General features: G+C 39.2%; 1 non-coding gene across 1 annotated transcript; it reads left to right on the top strand.

The window, feature by feature from the left end:
- Window positions 1-23,511: 23,511 nt before the first annotated feature.
- Window positions 23,512-23,618, top strand: LOC114404242. The gene has a single exon (XR_003664868.1). It is a non-coding gene; the product is annotated as a small nucleolar RNA R71 (small nucleolar RNA).
- The last annotated feature ends 1,324 nt before the right edge of the window (window positions 23,619-24,942 follow it).

Below are 24,942 nucleotides of genomic sequence, written 5' to 3'. Positions count from 1 at the left end.
CAAAGAACACTCCCCCCCCCCCCCCCATACTTAAACAACACATTGTCCTCAATGTAGCACAATTAAAAGATTAAAAACAATTAAATCATCAAAGAGAATCGGACAAGTGTAATAAAAGCAAAGAAGGAGATAGGAAAAGAAAAACTCCCTAAGTCATGGTGGAGGAAGAGTAGGGTGGAGTAAGGAAGTCTCTTCCACCACTACGTCCACTAAAGAAGGGTTCGTGAGGAATGGCTTAAGTCGATGTCCGTTGACCTTGAAGCTCTTGTTTGTGGAGTCACTTTTGATCTCAACTGTACCATAAGGAAAAACATTAGTAACAACAAAAGGACCAATCCACTTAGACCTCAACTTACCACTCATGAGTCCAAGCCTAGAATTATACAATAACACTTTTTGCCCAACCACAAAGTCTTTTTTAACTATCATGCTATCATGGAACTTCTTGGTCTTTTCTTTGTAGAACTTGGCATTCTCGTAGGCGTCTAGGCGGATTTCATCTAACTCACTCAGTTGCAACTTCCTTTCCTCGCCAGCTTGATCCATAGAGAAGTTGCAAGTCTTCACTGCCCAGTATGCTTTGTGCTCAATTTCCACTGGAAGATGACATGCCTTTCCAAAGACAACCCGATAAGGAGGCATTCCTATGGGTGCTTTGTAGGCAGTCCGATGTGCCCAGAGAGCATCATCAAGCCTGGTACTCCAATCTTTCCTGCTTGGCTGCACAATCTTCTCTAGAATTCTCTTGATTTCCCTGTTAGAAATTTCTGCCTGTCCATTAGTCTGGGGGTGGTATGGTGTGGATACCCTGTGTACCACCCCGTACTTTTTAAGCAGGGCATGCATTGTCCTGTTGCAAAAATGGGTTCCTTGATCACTAACAATTGCTTTAGGTACTCCAAACCTGCAAAACAGATTAGACCTGACAAAGTCTGCGACAACTTTAGCATCATTAGTTCTAGTGGGCTTGGCTTCCACCCATTTTGAAACATAGTCAACTGCAAGGAGAATGTAAACATAACCAAAAGAGACAGGAAAAGGACCCATGAAATCTATACCCCAGACATCAAACACCTCACAAAATAGCATAGGTTGCTGAGGCATTTGTTGTCGCCATGTAAGTGTATGTCCTACTCTCTGACACTGCTCACAAGTGCTGCAGATCTTCCACGCATCTTTAAATATGGTGGGCCAATAAAAACCACAATCAAGCACTTTGCGAGCTGTCCTTTGAACACCCAGATGACCTCCTGGTGCGGAAGAATGACAGAACTGCAGGACTGAGTCAGTCTCATGATCTGGAATGCACCGTCTAATGACCTGATCACTGCACAATTTCCACAAGTAGGGGTCATCCCAAATAAAATGCTTAGCATCACTTTTAATCTTATCTTTTTGGGCCTTAGATGCTAAGGGAGGAAAAACAGAGGCAACTAAATAATTGACAATGTTAGCAAACCAGGGAGTAGAAAGAGAGTCAGAAATACTATACAATATATACAAATGATCATCCGGGAAATCATCCCGAATAGGTGAATCTGCATCAGAGACACGTTCGATCCGGCTCAAATGATCAGCAACTAGATTTTGTGCTCCGCTCCTATCACGGATCTCCAAGTCAAACTCTTGGAGCCAGAGCATCCATCGGATCAACCTAGGCTTAGAATCAGCCTTCTTCAACAAGTACTTTAGAGCTGCATGGTCAGTATAAACAATAATGCGAGTACCAAGCAAATAAGATCGAAATTTTTCAAGAGCAAAAACTATGGCTAGAAGCTCTTTCTCAGTAGTAGTATAATTTGCTTGGGCAGCATCTAAAGTCCTAGAAACATAATATATCACCCTGGGCAATTTATCAATTTTCTGAGCAAGGACAGCCCCCAATGCATAATTTGATGCATCACACATAAGCTCAAAAGGGGCTGTCCAATCAGGTGCCTGGATGATGGGGGTGGTAGTCAACGCTCTTTTGAGGCAATCAAAAGCCTCTTTGCATCTGTCGTTAAAGTCAAACTCCACCTCCTTTTGCAACAAGTTGGACAGTGGAAGGGCTACTTTGCTAAAATCCCTTATAAAGCGCCTGTAGAATCCTGCATGACCAAGAAAAGATCGCACCTCTCGCACACAAGAGGGGTAAGGCAATTGTGAAATAACAGAAATTTTTGCAGGATCTACTTCAATGCCCTTATTGGAAATAATGTGGCCTAAAACTATACCTTTCTCAACCATAAAATGACATTTTTCAAAATTTAGAACAAGGTTAATTTCAATGCATCTATTCAAAACTTTTTCCAAACTATTCAAACAACCATCAAAAGAGGATCCATATACAGTGAAATCATCCATAAACACCTCTATGCAATTTTCTAAAAAATCACTGAAAATACTAATCATGCACCGCTGGAAGGTACCAGGGGCATTGCACAGGCCGAAAGGCATCCTCCTATAAGCAAAAGTGCCGAAGGGGCAGGTGAATGTGGTCTTTTCCTGATCCTCAGGAGCAATAGTAATTTGCATATAACCAGAAAAACCATCAAGGAAATAGTAGTGGGATTTACCTGCCAGGCGTTCAAGCATCTGGTCAATGAATGGCAGGGGAAAATGGTCCTTTTTGGTAACCTGGTTCAGCCTCCTATAGTCAATGCAGACTCTCCAACTGTTCTGCACCCGAGTAGGAATCAGCTCCCCCTTCTCATTTCTGATCACTGTGAGGCCAGTCTTTTTCGGGACTACCTGGACGGGACTCACCCATTGGCTGTCGGAGATAGGATAAATGATTCCAGCTTGCAAAAGCTTGGTTATCTCCTTCTTCACTACATAAAGAATCACCGGGTTGAGTCTTCTCTGTGGCTGTCTTACTGGTTTAGCTCCATCCTCTAAATTTATTCGATGCATACATGTGGATGGGCTAATACCAGGAATGTCCGCCAGGGTCCAGCCTATAGCCTTCTTATGCTTCTTGAGAACTGACAACAACTTCTCCTCTTGCTCATCAGCAAGGGAGGCAGATATAATCACTGGAAAACTCTTGCTATCATCCAAGTAAGCGTATTTTAAATTTGATGGCAGAGGCTTCAATTCTGGTGTGGTCGGCTGGACAGTGGTAGAAGGAGATGGTTTCTCAGCCTTTACCTCATAAAGAAGGTCAGAGGTATGTGTACTTCCTGAAACATGGTTAGTCCTATCTGACTCTATAAAATCAATCTCAAGAGGTAAAACACCACCACCAGGCATGCAATCAATATCACTCTCAGATTCACTCTCAGCATCAAATTCAGACATATGATCAAGTACAATTTCAGACTCAATGCATGAAGAGTGAGAGGCATGCAGATTAGAATAAAGATCAGTCATGTATTCATCAACAACATGGTCAATTATTTCAGCACGAAATACAGAAAGATCTTCAGATGGGTATTTCATAGCATCCAGAATATTAAAATGAACAGTTATATCACCAAACTCCATAGACAGTGTGCCTGCATAAACATCTATCTTAGTTCTAGCAGTTTTCATAAAGGGTCTGCCTAGAATGATGGGAACTGATCCTTGAGAAAATCCATCTTCCATATTCAAGATATAAAAATCAACAGGGAAAATCAGTTCACCAACTCTAACTAAGACATCTTCTATGAAACCAACAGGATAGGCAACACTTCTATTAGCTAAATGAATTACCACATCAGTTGACTGCAAGGGACCTAGAGATAGAGAATTAAAAATAGACAGAGGCATAACACTAACAGAAGCTCCTAAATCTAGCATGGCATTGTCAAACTTACTATTCCCTGTGATACAAGGTATGCTGAATGTACCTGGATCTTTGCATTTTTCAGGAATTTGAGGAACAAATTTACCAATCAATGCGGAGACATTTCTGCCCATGCTAATCCGTTCACTTCCTTTAAGCTTTCGCTTATTAGTGCACAGCTCCTTCAAGAATTTGGCATATCTTGGAATTTGCTTTATTGCATCCAACAGAGGTATGTTTACCTCTACCTTTCTAAACGTTTCCAAGATCTCTTTCTCTGCCTCTTCCATTTTTTTGTTGGAAACTGCTCTTGGAGGGAATGGAAGAGGGGGAATGTGCTGCTTCTGCAAATCAGAATTACCTGTGGAAGAAGATTCACCTGCACAGAAATTGTTAGGTAAATTTTTGTCATCACCTTTTTCTGGAATAGAGTGAAGTTTGGCAGGTTCATTTGCAGATGAGGAAGGTGCTACGGGTTGAGGTCCTTGACATTGCTTTCCCGACCTCAATGAAATGGCACTGACATTTTTGGGGTTTTGGATAGCTTGAGAAGGCAGCTTGTCAGAATTCTGGGACTGTTGTTGATTCAATTGAGTAGCTAATTGTCCCATCTGATTGGTTAAGCTCTGAATGGAGGCTCTGGTCTCTTGCTGAAACTGCATGTTCTGCATAGTCATTTGCCTCACAAGTTCTTCGAGGGAAGGTTGTGGAGGGGCCTCAACTGTTGGCTGTTTCTGGGGTTGTTGCTGTTGTTGGATTGGTGGAGGAATGTATGGTCTGCTTGGGCCAGCAGCATTTTGGAAGGAAGGAGCAGGCTGTTGTTGTTGTTGAGGGCTGGACCATCTGAGGTTAGGGTGATTCCTCCATCCAGGGTTGTATCTGTTGCTGGAAAGGTCATAATTGTTCTGCTGTGGTTGATTTTGCTGCTGAGGTTGAGGAGGTCTATTGTAAATATTTGCAGCATAAGCTTCAGGCTGCTCAATTGCTCCAGGTTGCTGCATGGAAGGGCAAAGGTCTATTGGTAAAGTTTCATTTTTGTCCCTTCAAAAAATTTTGTTCTTGTTGTGTTTTCGTCATTCGAAGTAAGGGGGAGTAAAAACTCTTGCTCATAAGTATGGCATTGGCCTACATGACAAAGCATAACCATGCTTCACGTTAGCATGGACATTCGAAAGGGAAACAAAATAGAGTAAGATTTTAGGAATTATAGTCTATCTTGACACTACCTCTAGTCAATGTGGGACTTGGGTTTTCCAATATTAATTACTATACATCACAATCAATAATCCTCGAAGAATTTCCTTTATTCTAAAATAAACTATGTTTAAGACCTTTTACATATATTAAGGAAAATAAGGCTGAAACATATGTTTTTGTCCTTATAAAATTGGTAAAGTTTCATTTTTGTTCCTTCGAAAAATTTCATTCTTGTTGTGTTTTGGTCATTTGAAGTAAGGGGGAGTAAGAACTCTTGCTCATAAGTATGGCATTGGCCTACATGACGAAGCATAACCATGCTTCATGTAAGTAGGGACATTCAAAAGGGAAACAAAATAGAGTAAGATTTTAGGAATTATGCACGACCATGCTTCACAACAAAATTACCACTTTGGAATGTATGCATAGAAACTTGATGTGTAAAATATATTTGCACAAGAGCAAGCATACCCTATACAAAAGTTATAGTGGGCCTAAGTCCAAATATCATACCCAAAGGATCAGTTGTATTCCCATAATAATTTAATTTTCAATAAACTAAACAATTTGGGCTTTCATCGATAGTTGAAAGATTTGTGTTCAATTACTTTGTAGAAAATACTACTCTAGAATAATGAGAGACAATGCAATGAAATTATAGATAAAAAGGCTTGGGGCTATGATTAAATCTCACAAATGAATTTCTCTAATTCTACATTAGTAAATTTCTCAATGTTTATCAATTACTGACTTCTCTTAAGGTTGCTCAAAGGTTTTTGCCAAACACTTTCAACAATCTTTCTCTTAATTTAGTTCTAATTTGGTAATTAAGAAATAAATTACGACAAAGCATAAGCACATAAAGAATGACAATCAGAAATACCTAAAATATGTTTGGTCAATCATTATTCTAAAGGATTCAGTTGTTCTATAATTGTTATTCATATGAAGTCGATCACAAACACACAAATAAATAAAATATAGATTGACCAAGTCTAATGAGAAATTAAGCACAATATAACAACATAATTGACTGAATAAAAATATTTTAAATTAAGTAAAATTGGGGTTCATCTGCAGATTACATCATAACCCTAGAAAATAAGGGTTTAGCCAGCCATAGGCACAAACAAGCAAAACAATAACCTCATATGCATGAGAAAGATAAGGGAGTAAGAAAAATTACAATTAGAAGCCCCAACATGTTAGACAAGTGGCCTCAGATATCTTAAGAAGGGGGGGGGGGGTTGAATTAAGATATTCCAAACTGTTTCCCCTAATTAAAAATCTATTTCACTTTTTACTCAAGTTATGAATTCCCTTAATGACAATCTTCTTAAATATTAATTCAAATGAAACAATTTGAATATGAATATAAAGCAATAATAAATAAAGGAGATTAAGGGAAGAGAAAATGCAAACTCAGTTTTATACTGGTTCGGCCACACCCTTGTGCCTACGTCCAGTCCCCAAGCAACCCGCTTGAGAGTTCCACTATCTTGTAAATTCCTTTTACAAGTTCTAAACACACAAGGACAATCCTTCCTTTGTGTTTAGAGATCCTTTACAACAAGAGACTCACAGTCTCTTAATCCCTTAGAGAATGAGAAGAAGAAGAAGAACAAATCTCTCTAGAAAGAGATGGATTTTACAGATTGAGCACTCAAATAATTCCTTAATGAATTGCAATTGAATTGGCCAAGGAATTCTTAAGAGGATAAAATGAATTTGCTCTTTGAGAGGATAAACACTTTGTTGTTCTGAAAATCTCTGAGCAATTTCGTGTTTAAGTCACATATATATAGACCATTGGTGGTCATGAATAAAGCCTTTGAAAAGTTGTGACTCTTGAAATTATTTTTCTGAAAATCCTGTCTGGTAATCGATTACAGTAATTGTGTAATCGATTACAGCTTTTAAAATTTGAATTAAAACGTTTACTAACTGCTGGTAATCGATTACCAAAATTGTGTAATCGATTACACAGTCTAAAATTTCGAATTCAAATTTTTGTAGCTGTTATAAAACGTATTTGGCCACTGGTAATCGATTACATCCTCTGGTAATCGATTACCAGAGAGTAAAACCTTTGAGAAACACTTTTTAATATAAATCACTTGGCCAAACCTTTGCTAATTCAATTAGGAATTCCCTTCCTAATATTCTAGTGATCATCTTGATGTTGTGACTTGTAATCTTGAAGTATTGTCTTGAATTTTAATCTTGAAAAGCCCATTTGCATCAATTGCAACACATCATCATGATCATCATCAAAACATCAAAGCCAATTGCATCTACACAACAATCTTCCCGTGTTCTTCCCAATTCAAAAGAGATCTCACACTATGCCTAGGTCACTCACAAAGTCAATTTTTGTACACAACGTAAAAGATATCTACTTTCATTTTCCTCTTTCTATTTATAGTACAAAATTAGAGTGTTTGTCATGGAAGGAAGCACAATCATTCTCGAAAAATTAAAGCCTGATTGTGAAATTTGGAGAATAATCATCCTAGATGAGAACAACTATTCTTGAAAAATTTGATGTTGTTTCCCAATTTTTGAAAATCAGAGCATGGGTGGGCTGGAAGGAACATAGATGTGCTGGAATAAGCACGACCATTTTCCTAAATAGCATGATCGTGCTCTTCGTCATGGTTTTTGTTTAACTTTTTTTCAGCCTTTTTTCTGTGAGTTTTCCTCTTTTTTCAACTTTTGGTCTGTTTGCGTCACACTTTAAAGAAGTCCATGAGTTTTGCCAACAAATTAAGTATAAAAAAAACATGCAAAACACAAGGCTAAAATTCTTATCAAATATCACACAAATACCAGTTTATCAACCTCCCCACACTTGAACATTGATTGTCCTCAAGCAATTATTCTGATTTAAATATTAAAATTGGTTTCTCTTAATCCAAGAAATCATTCCATAGAGCCACAAAATTTGTTTTTTATTAACACTCAACATAAAATAGAATAGACAGACAACATAGAGTTCAAGATTTTTTCCCCAGGAACTTCAATAGATTTTCAATTCTAGTTGGATGCCAAGTTTCAAAGAGCAACATATCACTTTTCTCACCACAATCATAAGCACTCAGATCACACTTAAGAAGTGTGAAACTCCATCTATCTATCAATCAACTTGATAACTGCAAAATTTGAGTTAATTTGATAATCAATTTTGGCCATGAATGATTGAAATTTCCTCACTTTACTGTTGTTTTTAATGAAATAATGAAGAAATTAATATCTTCGGAATTTTTTATTGGCATAATTCAAAAGAAAAAGATTTCAAGTTCTTTATAGGAAAATTGATACCAAAACTGGAAGAAAGAGCCTTGAAGAAAAGTTGGAAGAAGTAGATAGCTCGCTTAGTGCATAATCCAGGCTTAGCGTGCACTCGTGCTTAGCGGGCAACCTCAAGCTTAGTGCAAAGAAAGCCCAAAACGAAGCTCAAAGGCGCGCTTAGTGTGAAAGCCCGCGCTAAGCACAAAGTCAGCATGAAAAGTAAGCTACCTGGAGCCTATATAAGGAGGAAGAAGCTGAAGGGAAAAACACACCAAGTCTCAAAGGTTTCTATTGAAGATATCCAAACCCTGAGCCTATCCTTTATGGGAAACCCTCCATCTCTAGCCATTCCTCTCTTTCTTGCTTTTAGTCATCCAACCCCTTCTTCCATCCACATTAGCCCCTAAAGTGTAAAGTCTCTCATGGCTATGAGAGGCTAAACCTCCACTGTTAGGAGCCTAGCAATCAATGCCCTTGTAATGCAACTATTCTCATTATCTATTAATGTAATTTTAGTTTCTGTTGTCTCTTTTCTGCTCTTCATCTTTATTGTGTGGTCTAGCCATCCATGCATTAGTTTTTAGGGGTTATACATTGGGAAATGGTAATTTCTAAAGAACTAGAAAAGGGGATCTAAACAAATCATTGCTAGGGATAAAGTGACTTTGTTTTGCCTCTGCATACATCTCCATGCTTAATGTAATTTACTATTCAATCTTTACAAAGGGATTTGGGAGAGAGAATAAATATATTAGGCTCTTCATTGTGAGGGATCAGGGTTGAGTGTCTTAGTAGATGTGGGCCGAAATTGGGAAAACATTTAATAGAAAAAAACATTAATATTGCATCAAGGGTAGTTAGGCATGCTAGGCCCCAACATATTTAAATATTGAAGTTATCTCTTGCATTAATCTTGTTTATTTTATTATTCTTGTCTTTTTAATTTCAAATTGTTTCCTTCTTCTTATCTCTATTATAATCTCTTGCTTGCAAATTGGGTATTCATCAATGCAAGTACAAACAAAGTCCATGTGGATTCGACACTCGGTCTTCCGTTTAAACTTTACTAGTGAAAAATTGGTGCACTTGCCAACAAGTTTACACAAGTAAACTCAAACAACAATCTAGAAAGCATAAAAGTGAGGCATCATTGAGACCAATTAATGCAAAGTCTTCCAATTTCTTTTTGTTTTAAATGATTTCCTTTAAAAACTTGGAATACTTTGGCATTTCAGCAATTGCCTTAGTGAAAGGAATGTTAACATGTAATTTCTTAAACATTTCAACAAACTTAGAAAGCCACTTATCCTTCTGCTCATTTCTCATTCTCTAAGGAAAAGGAACACTTACCTGAGGAGGTGCCAATACCCTTTTTTCACCCACTTTTTCTATCTTGCGACTTTCTTCAGTGAGAGCCTCTTTTTCTAGTGTTGGAGTGGCTTTCTTTGTCTTCTTCGACTCTACCATAGGCTTTCTGATGTTGGTGCTCACTACATTAAACTCCTCATTCTTAGGATTAACCTCTATTTGAGAAGGAAGAGTCTCAGGAGCTCTTTGGGACAAAAGATCTTTCATGGTGGAGAGTTGAGTCTCCATGAACTTCATGTGCTCATCATTCTTGGCTATATATTGGATCATAACATCTTCCAATGATGGCCTTCTCTCTTCCTTCCTTGGCCTCTAATTCTGCATATGTGGTGGCATATACACATTATGATTTTGCTCTGCCTAGGACCTTGGTTGAATGTATTAAAGTAAGGATCATATCCTATACTCTGTACACCAACATAGTTTACTTCCTCCATGGCATGTTCAAGTGCATTACTCACTGGGCATTCTCTTCCTCTATGAGCCTCCCACACTTACCACAAGAGGGAAGTGATAGTGTGGAAGCTAGAACCTATTTCTGCACTCTCATCATAGTCTCCATTTACTTGGTCGGCATTTGGAGTTTTTGTTCAATGCCTGAGTTGGATGCTTCTACCTCCACTTGTTTCACCAATCTCCTCACAATCCTCCTATCCCTATAATTTTTGTAGGGATTAGAAGGCATATCTTCAATGATCTTGGTAGCTTCAACATGAGATTTCCTCCATAAGACGCATCGACGCTTGTCCTATTATGAGATGTCACTCCTCCATAGAAAATATGTACAAATTTTTGTGGGTTGTGTCGCAACCTACCCTTCGGCGGGAGGGCGACGCGAGACTCGCGGGATGCGTGTTCCACGAAAGGAATACGTGCGGAGTCACCACCAACGTTTATTTGAGGAAAACGTCGGAAAAACCGGAAAAGAAGCGATCTACGAACTTTTAAGTGAAAGGTTCGGGAGTTGTATTTACGCGCGGGGAAGGTATTAGCACCCCACACGTCCGTCACAAGGGACAACAGCCTTTAATCGAATGTGCAAACATGACTTTGATTTTTACGTTCCCTTTTATGTCCTTATATCCTTTATACCCTTTTTATATTTTTTCTCTTTTTGTGGTCGACAAGGGTGTTTCCCTTTGCTCCTACGTATTCCTCAATTGGGATGAGAAAATCAGACCTACGTAGTTCTTTCGGAACAAAGTGTTTGGTTAAGTTGTTTTTTATCTTTTTGCAAGATATATTTTGATTGAACAAAAAGGTCATTTGAGGTGTTGGACCATTAAATGATCTTTTGATTTTGAAAGGAGAGAAACGTTAAGGTGTTGGACCATTAACGATCTCTCGGGGTGGTCGACAAAAGCGGGGCTTTTGCTCCTACGTATCCTCAATTGCGATGAGGAAATCAGACCTACGTAGTTCTTGCAAAAGCGGTAAAGTCACATGTTGATTTTATGCTTTTGAACGGTCCATGTTAACCGATAAAAGCAAAGAGGACCGTTTAAGGCGTTGGACCTTAAAACGGTTTTTAGTGATTTTTCGGACAAAACTTGATTTGTGAGTTGATTTTAGTCTTAGTTTCACTTTGATTATTAATCAATTCATTCAAGGAAACTTCCAAAGAAAAACGTCCGATTGATTTTTTTTTATTATTTTATTCAAAGATATTTTGATTATTTTATTATTATTTTTCAAGATATTTTGATTATTTTATTATTATTTTACTTTTTTTTGTTTAACCGAGGTTATAGCGTGAACGATCGGTTAGATTTCGTTTTAAAAGTGATTAAATGAGATTACAACACAAATGATCGGTTGAAATTCATTTTATCATTTATTAGGTGAGAAAACGGCTTAAATAAACGGTAAAAGCGCGTTAAAGACAGAAGAAAAGAAATCGAAAATGAACAAAATTAAAGTGAAAGTACACAAAACAAGAAATGAATTGAAAGTCTCGGATTCGAAAACTTACCCGTTGAAGAATGAAGAACGAACGAAGAACGGATGAAGAACGGTGAAGAACGACGAAGAATGATGAAGAATTTCCACAGAATCGCTTACGGAAGCGTTACAGAAGCACTTCGACTCGATTTTTCTTCACGAAAACGTGTTTTTTGCTCAAAATAGCCGAAATGCATAGCCAAAGGGGTCTTGAACATTTTGAAACAGCTCCCCCCTCCCCTATTTATAGAAAAAAAAGGAGGTGCTTGCTGCCCAAAGACTTAATGAAGAAGATTTCTAAGCGCACCCGAATTACTAAGTTCACCCCCCTTTTCGTATTTTACGGAAAAGTTACGGAAGCCTTACGGAACTGTTTTCAAATTTGATTTTCATCTTTTTTCTCTTCCCTTTCACCAATGTTAAGTGGAATATGCTTACCCAAGGTTTTCGGAAATTTTACGGAAGTATTACGGAAGCCGCGGAAGCCCCGAAAACCATTTTTCAAAAACGTGGAGGAGCTTGCCGCCCAGTTGCTTCCTCCTTAAGCAACCCAACTTCCAAAATGTTCTGGAAGGGCCTAGATTTGAATTGCTATTTACACCCCTATCTTGATAAGTTCACCCCCCTTACCTTTTTTGGTGATTCTTTTTTCGTAAAGTTACAGAAACTTACGAATCTCGTAACGATACTTGTTTTCTTTCCGTAATGTTACGGAACCTTGCAGATTACATAATCATCCCCTTTTTGACTTACGGAATGTTACGAAATCTCACTTAATTATGCAACGATGCTTCCATTTGATTTCCGGTGTGTCACGGAAACTTACGGATTGTGCATTAATATTTTTTGGTTTTCCGGCATGTCCTGGAATTTCACAAATTGCCTAATGATGGGTGCCAAGCACCTCACAAGGACCAAAGAAAGGTCGCATGTCATCAAGCAAAGGTCCCCGGACGAAATTAGGGTATGACAGTTGCCCCTCTTTACTTGTCTTTTATTGGAGATAAAAGGAAAGTAAAGACAAGACACTAATTTCGTTCCTCTCGATTTGACGAGAGTCGCGGGTGACCATAAAATCTCCACATGCAAATGACTTGTTGTTCCCGGAATTTCACAAATTGCCTAATGATGGGTGCCAAGCACCTCACAAGGACCAAAGAAAGGTCGCATGTCATCAAGCAAAGATCCCCGGACGAAATTAGGGTATGACACTAATTTCGTTCCTCTCGGTTGACGAGAGTCGCGGGTGACCATAAAATTTCCGCATGTAAATGACTTGTTGTTCCCGGAATTTCACAAATTGCCTAATGATGGGTGCCAAGCACCTCACAAGGACCAAACAAAGGTCGCATGTCATCAAGCAAAGATCCCCGGACGAAATTAGGGTATGACACTAATTTCGTTCCTCTCGGTTGACGAGAGTCGCGGGTGACCGTAAAATTTCCGCATGTAAATGACTCGTTGTTCTCGGAGGAACAAAAGGTGCAGAAGACTATGTCAGTCTCTACATGTCATCGGGCCCGCCGCCTCTGGATGACACAAGGGTGCGGATAACCGTAAGGTATCTCCGCGTGTCATCGGGCCCGCCGCCTCTGGATGACACAAGGGTGCAGAATGACCAAATTTTGTCTCTGCGTGTCATCGGGCCCGCCGCCTCTGGATGACAAAAGGGTGCGGATAACCGTAAGGTATCTCCGCGTGTCATCGGGCCCGCCGCCTCTGGATGACACAAGGGTGCAGAATGACCAAATTTTGTCTCTGCGTGTCATCGGGCCCGCCGCCTCTGGATGACACAAGGGTGCGGATAACCGTAAGGTATCTCCGCGTGTCATCGGGCCCGCCGCCTCTGGATGACACAAGGGTGCAGAATGACCAAATTTTGTCTCTGCGTGTCATCGGGCCCGCCGCCTCTGGATGACACAAGGGTGCGGATAACCGTAAGGTATCTCCGCGTGTCATCGGGCCCGCCGCCTCTGGATGACAAAAGGGTGCGGATAACCGTAAGGTATCTCCGCGTGTCATCAGGCCCGCCGCCTCTGGATGACACAAGGGTGCATGTCACATGACCTCAGGGTCAGTATGACAAAGATTATGGGGCGGCCGACAAAAGCAAGGCTCTTGCTCCTACGTATCCTCCAATGAGGAACTCAGACCTACGTAGTTCTAGATAACTTGTGAGACTTGAAAAAGTCTCCACCAGAAGATGCCTACATCTTCGGAAAGGGTGCAGATGACCATATTGGCCTCCGCTTATCAATCACACTCGAGGTGCGGATAACCGTAAGGTGTCTCCGCAGGCTACCAGCTCTTGGGTCATGGTAACAGAAAGCAGTGTGGTCGACAAAAGCGAGGCTTTTGCTCCTACGTATCCTCCAATGAGGAACTCAGACCTACGTAGTTCTGGATAACTTGTGAGACTTGAAAAAGTCTCGGTGTTTTCTTCACTAAAATGCAAACATGCTTTAGTAAAGAGATAAATATTCCAACTGATTAGAGCAGCATACGCTTTTTTGAGTGAAAAACAATGCGTTTACCGGGGAAGGAGAGTCTGCTGATGAAATCCCCCCATAACCTTATCTGAGATTTTGGATGTTAGCATTTTGTTTCTAAATGACCATTTAGAGGAAACACTGGGTTCGACAAAAATAGAAGAAATCCACTCAAAGTGTATCAATCTCGCATAGGTAAGTGTTTCATCCTAATTCCGAACCATAGATATGTCATGACTTGACTTTGCAAATTATTTCCTATCAAATCAAAAATTACATGCGTGATCATGGATCAATAGGACTTCCCTTGGGAATGGGTTCTTTTAGCGGGTTTTTCGGCTTTTGTGTGTTTTTTTTGGCTTTTGATTTTTTTGTTGGCTTTTTCCTTTTCTGTTTTTGTTTAGTGCGGGGCGAAAAAGTCGCTAGCGCACTGATTCTGGTTGGCAATTAAAGGGAGAAGACCATTTTAGGTCATGGTTTCCTTTCCTTCTTTTTGTTCATTTGGTGACAATTCTGTATTGTTCAGATATTGTCCGGTCTAAAGACCTCTCTGCACATTTCTTCTGGTTTCTTTGACCAGGAGCTTTCTTCTTTTCTTTCTTTACTTTCTCCCATTCTTTGGTTGGGAATTTTCTTTCTTTTCTTTTTTTCTTTCTCCCTCTCTTTGATTGGGAATTTCCTTGCTTCCTTTTTTCCTTTGATTGGAAACTTTCCTTCTCTTTTTCTTTGATTGGAAATTTCCCTTCTCTTCTTTTTTGCTTCCAAGGGTAAGGATTGACATTCTCACCCTGGGTCAAGGTTTATGGTGAGTTAGGATTTTGGCTCAAGACTTGTAGAATGGCTAGGCATGGTACATGTCAGGGTTTGGTTTGGTTCAAGGACAAAAAGGGATGCCCCACATTATTTCCATGACACAAATGCAAAAATGATGATTTGGAAATTTTATGCAAAACTGGTCATGCATGCACCTATGCGGACACTCAAGTGTCAAATTTTTATGGTCATGTGATGCTAGGGCTCAGGATTCATTTTCCTCTATTTTAAATCAACCCAATGTTTCCAAAATATGCTCTTTTATCCATTTGTGCATTCATCCGAGTCCATTTTGGGCGTTCGGGGAAATTTTCACAGCATTCACCCTTCAGGTGTATACACATTTTTAAAAACTAGTTATGATCAGTGATTTTTTCAAAGAAAAGTTGGAAGTCATCTCTTTTCAAAAGCATATTGATTTTTCAGCTAAACAACTTATTTTTCTTTTCCTTTTTTTATCATTTGTTTATTTCTTTTTCTTGTTTGTTTTTTTTGTTTTTTTTTTCATGAGGTATTTTGCTACCTAAACATGTGTATATTTTTGTGAGGTATTTTTGCTATATACACGCATATCCAAGGTATCTTGCTACCTAAACATACCTATATATGTTTTGTAAGGTATTTTTGCTATATACATGCATATCCAAGGTATCTTTCTACCTAAACATACATATATATATTTTGTGAAGTATTTTTTTGTTTACATACATGCATATCTAAGGCATTTTCACTACCTAAACATACATATATATATATATATATATATATATATATATATATATATATATATATATATATATATATATATATATTTTGTGAGGTATGACTACCTTCCGAGCTTGCAAATGTTTTATTTAAATTCCCAGGATCATGAGCAACTAGGTGCGTCCTACTATAAAAAGTGATCAAATAACAAGCATAGATTCAAAAGGTACTAGGTTGCCTCCTAGTAGCTGATCGAGGCCGTACCCGAATCAAATAAACATGAAAATGCAGTAACTAGGAAGTGATCCTAGGTCGTTTCCCAACGAGCAGTGACAAGCCAAATGTTCATAATATACTTGCAGTAACAGTAACAGTAACGATGGGGGGGGGGGGTTGGTTGTTTGGTAATTAAAGAGCAGAACAAATAAAATGGAATACGAAACTACTAATACTAAAAACGGGTTGTTTCCTCTGATTCAGAAGCCACTCTCTTATCCTGGGTTATGGAGAATTCGTCCCTAACAGTCAACCACTTAATCCAACCCTATTTCAATTTACTAAGCGAAAATCAACTTAGGGGTTTCAATACGTGATTAGGCACCACATACACCAGTTAGCCCTTCGTCCATTAAGCATGAACGCAAGTTAGGCTCAAAGGCAATTAATCGAACACGAAGCGTGCACTGATTAATATTCACGAAATTGGGATAACTGGTGAAGGGAAAACTGCCAGGAAACCACATTGCAAGCGAAACCTCAAAGAGAGTTGGGCTTCGTCCTCAAAAGGAACAACACCAGAAAATCTAGCCTTCCATTAATCAATAGAGAACGAAATTATAGATTGAAGAACGAAATTTTATTGCTAAAATGAAAAGTCAAAACTGGAATTGCAAAACAAAAAAGTGTCTAAGAAAAGCCTAAAACTAAAAACGAAAATAGGAGAGAGAAGAAGAGAGAGAGAGAGAGAGAGACTAAAACTAAAAACGAATAATCGAAGAGAGACCTAAACTAGAACCTTGGTGCTGTTATATAGTTTTTCAGTCCCAAAGCTTACAAATCTGTTTTAAATCCAGGCCCATAATTAAATTAAATTCAAATCTAGATAAGATAAGATAAGATCTAGATTAAATAATATCTAGATGAGAAATTCAAATCTAGATAAGATAAGATCTAGATTAAATAATATCTAGATGAGATCAAATCTAAATAATATCTAGATAAGATAAAGATAAGATAAGATCTAATTTTGTAGAATAAAATAGTCTGCCCTCTTCAAGTCCAAGCTCAATTCTGGATTCAAGCCCAAGCCCAATTCTGGATTCAAACCCAATGCTTCATTAATTCCTGAAATTAGATTAAAAACATCAAATTAGCTGAATGGGCCCAAATAATAAAACTGCCTAATAAATTTGACAATTAAGACTAATCAGTATTTAAAATGGGGCAAAAAGGGTTAAGAAATAGGAGAAAATGATGACACATCAAAACCCCCCATACTTAGCCTTTTGCACTCCTGGGCAAAATGAAACAAAGAACAAAATCCAAGGATATCAGAGGGAGACAAACAAAAACATTCACATATTTCTCAATGAACATCAAGGAATAAAAGGAATGGGTAACATCTAACATAAGGAGATCCAAAAAGTCAAGACATTCATGAAAATCATCCAAGCAACCCAATCATGGCAAAATAGTTAATCAGCTCAAGAATGAAAAGTGATAAAGCCTCACAAGATATACACTCTATCTCTCAAGTGTCTAGGCTACTATTTACCCTCAAAGCACCCATGAAAGCAAACACCACATAAACTTGGCAAGATTCTAAAATTGACAATCAACCATAAACACAAGCACATGAGGATCAAAAGGTCTTTTAAGGTTGTAATGGGGCCAAGGACAAGGTATGGAGAAATATGAAATAAGTGGCTAAATCCCAAAGGAATAGAGGAGCAAAGGGGAATAAGTGCATATTAAGAAAAAAAAAAGAAAAAAAAAAGAAGTAAAGATAAAAATTAAACATGAAGAGTAGAACCAAGAGTTTCATCATTCTTGTGCCATTAAAGATCTTATTCACTCAACTTTATTGCTTTTTTTTTTTTTTTCGAATTTTTTTTTTTTTTGCCTTTGAGAAACAACATTTCATTCAGCATGTCCAACATTTAACCAATATACAATGTACATCAAGTATGGCCCAAAATACATCATGAAGCATAGTCAACAAAACAAGTTGTCCAATGAAACAAAAACCCCCCACACTTATTCCCAAAACAATTCCAAAGCTCCAAAATTCCTTAAGGATATGGTAATATCATGGTTTTTCACTTAAGGCTTGTAGTGAGCTTCAAAACAAGGAAAGGGAAACAAGGCTCAAAAGGGCTATCAAAGGAATTAATTCAAGGTAAGTCCATTTGGCTAGAAGCTTATAAGAACAAAATTGCCTTAATCATTTCCAAATATGCATGTGAATTAGGACGCATCAACAAGAATCAAGCCAAGGCTATTGTGCAAGCAATCAATGGGGCAAAACACACCAAATGATTATAATGATGGATGGCTCAAATTCTCACAAAGGTAAAATCATCACTTTCAAATTGAGCTTTCAAAACTATCATGACATGTAGAGAAGAATCAAGGATTTCAAGTCACAAAATGTCAAGAACTTTTATTTTCAAAACAATTACCCATTTCTTGAACATATCCTATAATTCGAAGAAAAACATGCAAAGTCGTACGTGCACACAAAATTGACCCAAAATATTAAACTGAAAATCCGACGAAACTAACAACATTAACAAATTAACACAACTAACAAATTAACAAAACCAACAAAACTAGCAAAACCAAAGAACACTCCCCCCCCCCCCCCATACTTAAACAACACATTGTCCTCAATGTAGCACAATTAAAAGATTAAAAACAATTAAATCATCAAAGAGAATCGGACAAGTGTAATAAAAGCAAAGAAGGAGATAGGAAAAGAAAAACTCCCTAAGTCATGGTGGAGGAAGAGTAGGGTGGAGTAAGGAAGTCTCTTCCACCACTACGTCCACTAAAGAAGGGTTCGTGAGGAATGGCTTAAGTCGATGTCCGTTGACCTTGAAGCTCTTGTTTGTGGAGTCACTTTTGATCTCAACTGTACCATAAGGAAAAACATTAGTAACAACAAAAGGACCAATCCACTTAGACCTCAACTTACCACTCATGAGTCCAAGCCTAGAATTATACAATAACACTTTTTGCCCAACCACAAAGTCTTTTTTAACTATCATGCTATCATGGAACTTCTTGGTCTTTTCTTTGTAGAACTTGGCATTCTCGTAGGCGTCTAGGCGGATTTCATCTAACTCACTCAGTTGCAACTTCCTTTCCTCGCCAGCTTGATCCATAGAGAAGTTGCAAGTCTTCACTGCCCAGTATGCTTTGTGCTCAATTTCCACTGGAAGATGACATGCCTTTCCAAAGACAACCCGATAAGGAGGCATTCCTATGGGTGCTTTGTAGGCAGTCCGATGTGCCCAGAGAGCATCATCAAGCCTGGTACTCCAATCTTTCCTGCTTGGCTGCACAATCTTCTCTAGAATTCTCTTGATTTCCCTGTTAGAAATTTCTGCCTGTCCATTAGTCTGGGGGTGGTATGGTGTGGATACCCTGTGTACCACCCCGTACTTTTTAAGCAGGGCATGCATTGTCCTGTTGCAAAAATGGGTTCCTTGATCACTAACAATTGCTTTAGGTACTCCAAACCTGCAAAACAGATTAGACCTGACAAAGTCTGCGACAACTTTAGCATCATTAGTTCTAGTGGGCTTGGCTTCCACCCATTTTGAAACATAGTCAACTGCAAGGAGAATGTAAACATAACCAAAAGAGACAGGAAAAGGACCCATGAAATCTATACCCCAGACATCAAACACCTCACAAAATAGCATAGGTTGCTGAGGCATTTGTTGTCGCCATGTAAGTGTATGTCCTACTCTCTGACACTGCTCACAAGTGCTGCAGATCTTCCACGCATCTTTAAATATGGTGGGCCAATAAAAACCACAATCAAGCACTTTGCGAGCTGTCCTTTGAACACCCAGATGACCTCCTGGTGCGGAAGAATGACAGAACTGCAGGACTGAGTCAGTCTCATGATCTGGAATGCACCGTCTAATGACCTGATCACTGCACAATTTCCACAAGTAGGGGTCATCCCAAATAAAATGCTTAGCATCACTTTTAATCTTATCTTTTTGGGCCTTAGATGCTAAGGGAGGAAAAACAGAGGCAACTAAATAATTGACAATGTTAGCAAACCAGGGAGTAGAAAGAGAGTCAGAAATACTATACAATATATACAAATGATCATCCGGGAAATCATCCCGAATAGGTGAATCTGCATCAGAGACACGTTCGATCCGGCTCAAATGATCAGCAACTAGATTTTGTGCTCCGCTCCTATCACGGATCTCCAAGTCAAACTCTTGGAGCCAGAGCATCCATCGGATCAACCTAGGCTTAGAATCAGCCTTCTTCAACAAGTACTTTAGAGCTGCATGGTCAGTATAAACAATAATGCGAGTACCAAGCAAATAAGATCGAAATTTTTCAAGAGCAAAAACTATGGCTAGAAGCTCTTTCTCAGTAGTAGTATAATTTGCTTGGGCAGCATCTAAAGTCCTAGAAACATAATATATCACCCTGGGCAATTTATCAATTTTCTGAGCAAGGACAGCCCCCAATGCATAATTTGATGCATCACACATAAGCTCAAAAGGGGCTGTCCAATCAGGTGCCTGGATGATGGGGGTGGTAGTCAACGCTCTTTTGAGGCAATCAAAAGCCTCTTTGCATCTGTCGTTAAAGTCAAACTCCACCTCCTTTTGCAACAAGTTGGACAGTGGAAGGGCTACTTTGCTAAAATCCCTTATAAAGCGCCTGTAGAATCCTGCATGACCAAGAAAAGATCGCACCTCTCGCACACAAGAGGGGTAAGGCAATTGTGAAATAACAGAAATTTTTGCAGGATCTACTTCAATGCCCTTATTGGAAATAATGTGGCCTAAAACTATACCTTTCTCAACCATAAAATGACATTTTTCAAAATTTAGAACAAGGTTAATTTCAATGCATCTATTCAAAACTTTTTCCAAACTATTCAAACAACCATCAAAAGAGGATCCATATACAGTGAAATCATCCATAAACACCTCTATGCAATTTTCTAAAAAATCACTGAAAATACTAATCATGCACCGCTGGAAGGTACCAGGGGCATTGCACAGGCCGAAAGGCATCCTCCTATAAGCAAAAGTGCCGAAGGGGCAGGTGAATGTGGTCTTTTCCTGATCCTCAGGAGCAATAGTAATTTGCATATAACCAGAAAAACCATCAAGGAAATAGTAGTGGGATTTACCTGCCAGGCGTTCAAGCATCTGGTCAATGAATGGCAGGGGAAAATGGTCCTTTTTGGTAACCTGGTTCAGCCTCCTATAGTCAATGCAGACTCTCCAACTGTTCTGCACCCGAGTAGGAATCAGCTCCCCCTTCTCATTTCTGATCACTGTGAGGCCAGTCTTTTTCGGGACTACCTGGACGGGACTCACCCATTGGCTGTCGGAGATAGGATAAATGATTCCAGCTTGCAAAAGCTTGGTTATCTCCTTCTTCACTACATCAAGAATCACCGGGTTGAGTCTTCTCTGTGGCTGTCTTACTGGTTTAGCTCCATCCTCTAAATTTATTCGATGCATACATGTGGATGGGCTAATACCAGGAATGTCCGCCAGGGTCCAGCCTATAGCCTTCTTATGCTTCTTGAGAACTGACAACAACTTCTCCTCTTGCTCATCAGCAAGGGAGGCAGATATAATCACTGGAAAACTCTTGCTATCATCCAAGTAAGCGTATTTTAAATTTGATGGCAGAGGCTTCAATTCTGGTGTGGTCGGCTGGACAGTGGTAGAAGGAGATGGTTTCTCAGCCTTTACCTCATAAAGAAGGTCAGAGGTATGTGTACTTCCTGAAACATGGTTAGTCCTATCTGACTCTATAAAATCAATCTCAAGAGGTAAAACACCACCACCAGGCATGCAATCAATATCACTCTCAGATTCACTCTCAGCATCAAATTCAGACATATGATCAAGTACAATTTCAGACTCAATGCATGAAGAGTGAGAGGCATGCAGATTAGAATAAAGATCAGTCATGTATTCATCAACAACATGGTCAATTATTTCAGCACGAAATACAGAAAGATCTTCAGATGGGTATTTCATAGCATCCAGAATATTAAAATGAACAGTTATATCACCAAACTCCATAGACAGTGTGCCTGCATAAACATCTATCTTAGTTCTAGCAGTTTTCATAAAGGGTCTGCCTAGAATGATGGGAACTGATCCTTGAGAAAATCCATCTTCCATATTCAAGATATAAAAATCAACAGGGAAAATCAGTTCACCAACTCTAACTAAGACATCTTCTATGAAACCAACAGGATAGGCAACACTTCTATTAGCTAAATGAATTACCACATCAGTTGACTGCAAGGGACCTAGAGATAGAGAATTAAAAATAGACAGAGGCATAACACTAACAGAAGCTCCTAAATCTAGCATGGCATTGTCAAACTTACTATTCCCTGTGATACAAGGTATGCTGAATGTACCTGGATCTTTGCATTTTTCAGGAATTTGAGGAACAAATTTACCAATCAATGCGGAGACATTTCTGCCCATGCTAATCCGTTCACTTCCTTTAAGCTTTCGCTTATTAGTGCACAGCTCCTTCAAGAATTTGGCATATCTTGGAATTTGCTTTATTGCATCCAACAGAGGTATGTTTACCTCTACCTTTCTAAACGTTTCCAAGATCTCTTTCTCTGCCTCTTCCATTTTTTTGTTGGAAACTGCTCTTGGAGGGAATGGAAGAGGGGGAATGTGCTGCTTCTGCAAATCAGAATTACCTGTGGAAGAAGATTCACCTGCACAGAAATTGTTAGGTAAATTTTTGTCATCACCTTTTTCTGGAATAGAGTGAAGTTTGGCAGGTTCATTTGCAGATGAGGAAGGTGCTACGGGTTGAGGTCCTTGACATTGCTTTCCCGACCTCAATGAAATGGCACTGACATTTTTGGGGTTTTGGATAGCTTGAGAAGGCAGCTTGTCAGAATTCTGGGACTGTTGTTGATTCAATTGAGTAGCTAATTGTCCCATCTGATTGGTTAAGCTCTGAATGGAGGCTCTGGTCTCTTGCTGAAACTGCATGTTCTGCATAGTCATTTGCCTCACAAGTTCTTTGAGGGAAGGTTGTGGAGGGGCCTCAACTGTTGGCTGTTTCTGGGGTTGTTGCTGTTGTTGGATTGGTGGAGGAATGTATGGTCTGCTTGGGCCAGCAGCATTTTGGAAGGAAGGAGCAGGCTGTTGTTGTTGTTGAGGGCTGGACCATCTGAGGTTAGGGTGATTCCTCCATCCAGGGTTGTATCTGTTGCTGGAAAGGTCATAATTGTTCTGCTGTGGTTGATTTTGCTGCTGAGGTTGAGGAGGTCTATTGTAAATATTTGCAGCATAAGCTTCAGGCTGCTCAATTGCTCCAGGTTGCTGCATGGAAGGGCAAAGGTCTGTATGGTGGTCAGCAGAGGAGCACAAACCACAAACCCTTGCGACAGGTACAAATTTCTGATTCAAGGCCAGCTGGGTTACCAAGTTGACCAACGCATCCAGTTTGCCTTCAAGCTTCTTAGTTTCAGATGATGCAGATGGGTTTGTAGCTACCTCATGCACTCCTCTAATGACTATGGCATCATTTCTGGCACTAAACTGCTGGGAGTTGGAGGCCATCTTCTCAATTAAATTTCTGGCTTCAGCAGGAGTCATGTCTCCAAGGGCTCCACCACTGGCAGCATCTATCATACTTCTCTCCATATTACTGAGTCCTTCATAAAAATATTGGAGAAGAAGCTGTTCTGAAATCTGATGGTGGGGGCAACTGGCACATAGTTTCTTAAATCTCTCCCAGTACTCATACAGGCTCTCTCCACTGAGTTGTCTAATACCTAAGATATCCTTCCTGATGGCTGTGGTCCTGGAAGCAGGGAAAATTTTTTCTAAGAATACTCTCTTAAGGTCATCCCAGCTCGTGATGGACCTTGGAGCAAGGTAATACAGCCAGTCCTTTGCCACTCCCTCTAATGAATGAGGAAAAGCCTTCAGAAATATGTGATCCTCTTGGACATCTGGGGGTTTCATGGTAGAGCAGACAATGTGAAATTCTTTCAAATGTTTGTGCGGGTCTTCACCTGCAAGGCCATGAAACTTTGGAAGCAAATGAATCAGTCCAGTCTTAAGAACATATGGGACATCCTCATCAGGGTATTGGATGCACAAGCTTTCGTAGGTGAAATCAGGTGCAGCCATTTCCCTTAGAGTCCTCTCACGAGGTGGAGGTTGTGCCATGTTCTCAGAATGTGCAAAATCAGAATGCTCAGAATCAGAATGCTCAAAATTATAATGCTCAAGATCAGGATGTTCAAAATCACCAATAACAGAATGCACAGATTCACCAGTTATGGAATGCTCAGAATGATCAAAAGGTATAAAATGATGCCTAACTAATCTATGAAATGTCCTATCTATCTCAGGATCAAAGGGTTGTAAGTCAGATGGATTGCCTCTAGTCATACACTACATTCAGCATGCACACAACTAGTTGCCTTGTCATGTAAATAAAGGTGTAGGTTTGAACTACAGCTACCCTCAAATGATATCCAAATGACTTGAAATTTTGTGAGCAACCTTATAAAATGATGAGAAGATAGCACAAAAAATTTCAGACAAAAATTCAAAGTCTAACTATGAAAGCTAAAAATGGTAGGTTAAGAAAAATAAGTGAATAAAACTTGAAAAATAAAAAACTTTTGACAGAATCGGTTTTTTTGGACGATGGAGACCTCAGCCGGTAGGCCGGCTGCCACGGCGTAGGAAATTTTTTTCTACCCCAAATGCATATATAATAATTGCGATTCTGATAACCGGAGCAAAAGTTATGGCCGTTTGAAGTTTTGACAAACACAAAATTTGCTAGTTTTTTGGAACTTTCAAATCTGACCAAACTAAAGGCTCTAGCTATTTTTCCCACAAAATATGGATTAAAAGAAGTTACCACAAAAAAAATTCAGCCAAAAATAACAACCCTAGCTACTAAAACAAAAAATCCCAAATAATTCAGCATGGGTGGTCGCTAAAATCCGTCTCTAGCTGATTTCTACTACTACCCTGTTTTTCCGCAAGCTGATTTCTACTACTACTCTGTTTTCAAGCACAATCTTCACAGCAAAACACCCAAGACTGAAACAGGGACTTTGTTTGTATTTAGATTAATGCAAACCCAATTTAAAAGCAA

Source organism: Glycine soja, unplaced genomic scaffold, assembly GCF_004193775.1.
Source record: "Glycine soja cultivar W05 unplaced genomic scaffold, ASM419377v2 tig00010678_1_pilon, whole genome shotgun sequence".
NCBI lineage: Eukaryota > Viridiplantae > Streptophyta > Magnoliopsida > Fabales > Fabaceae > Glycine > Glycine soja.
This window is presented reverse-complemented; position numbering and strand designations above follow the sequence as displayed.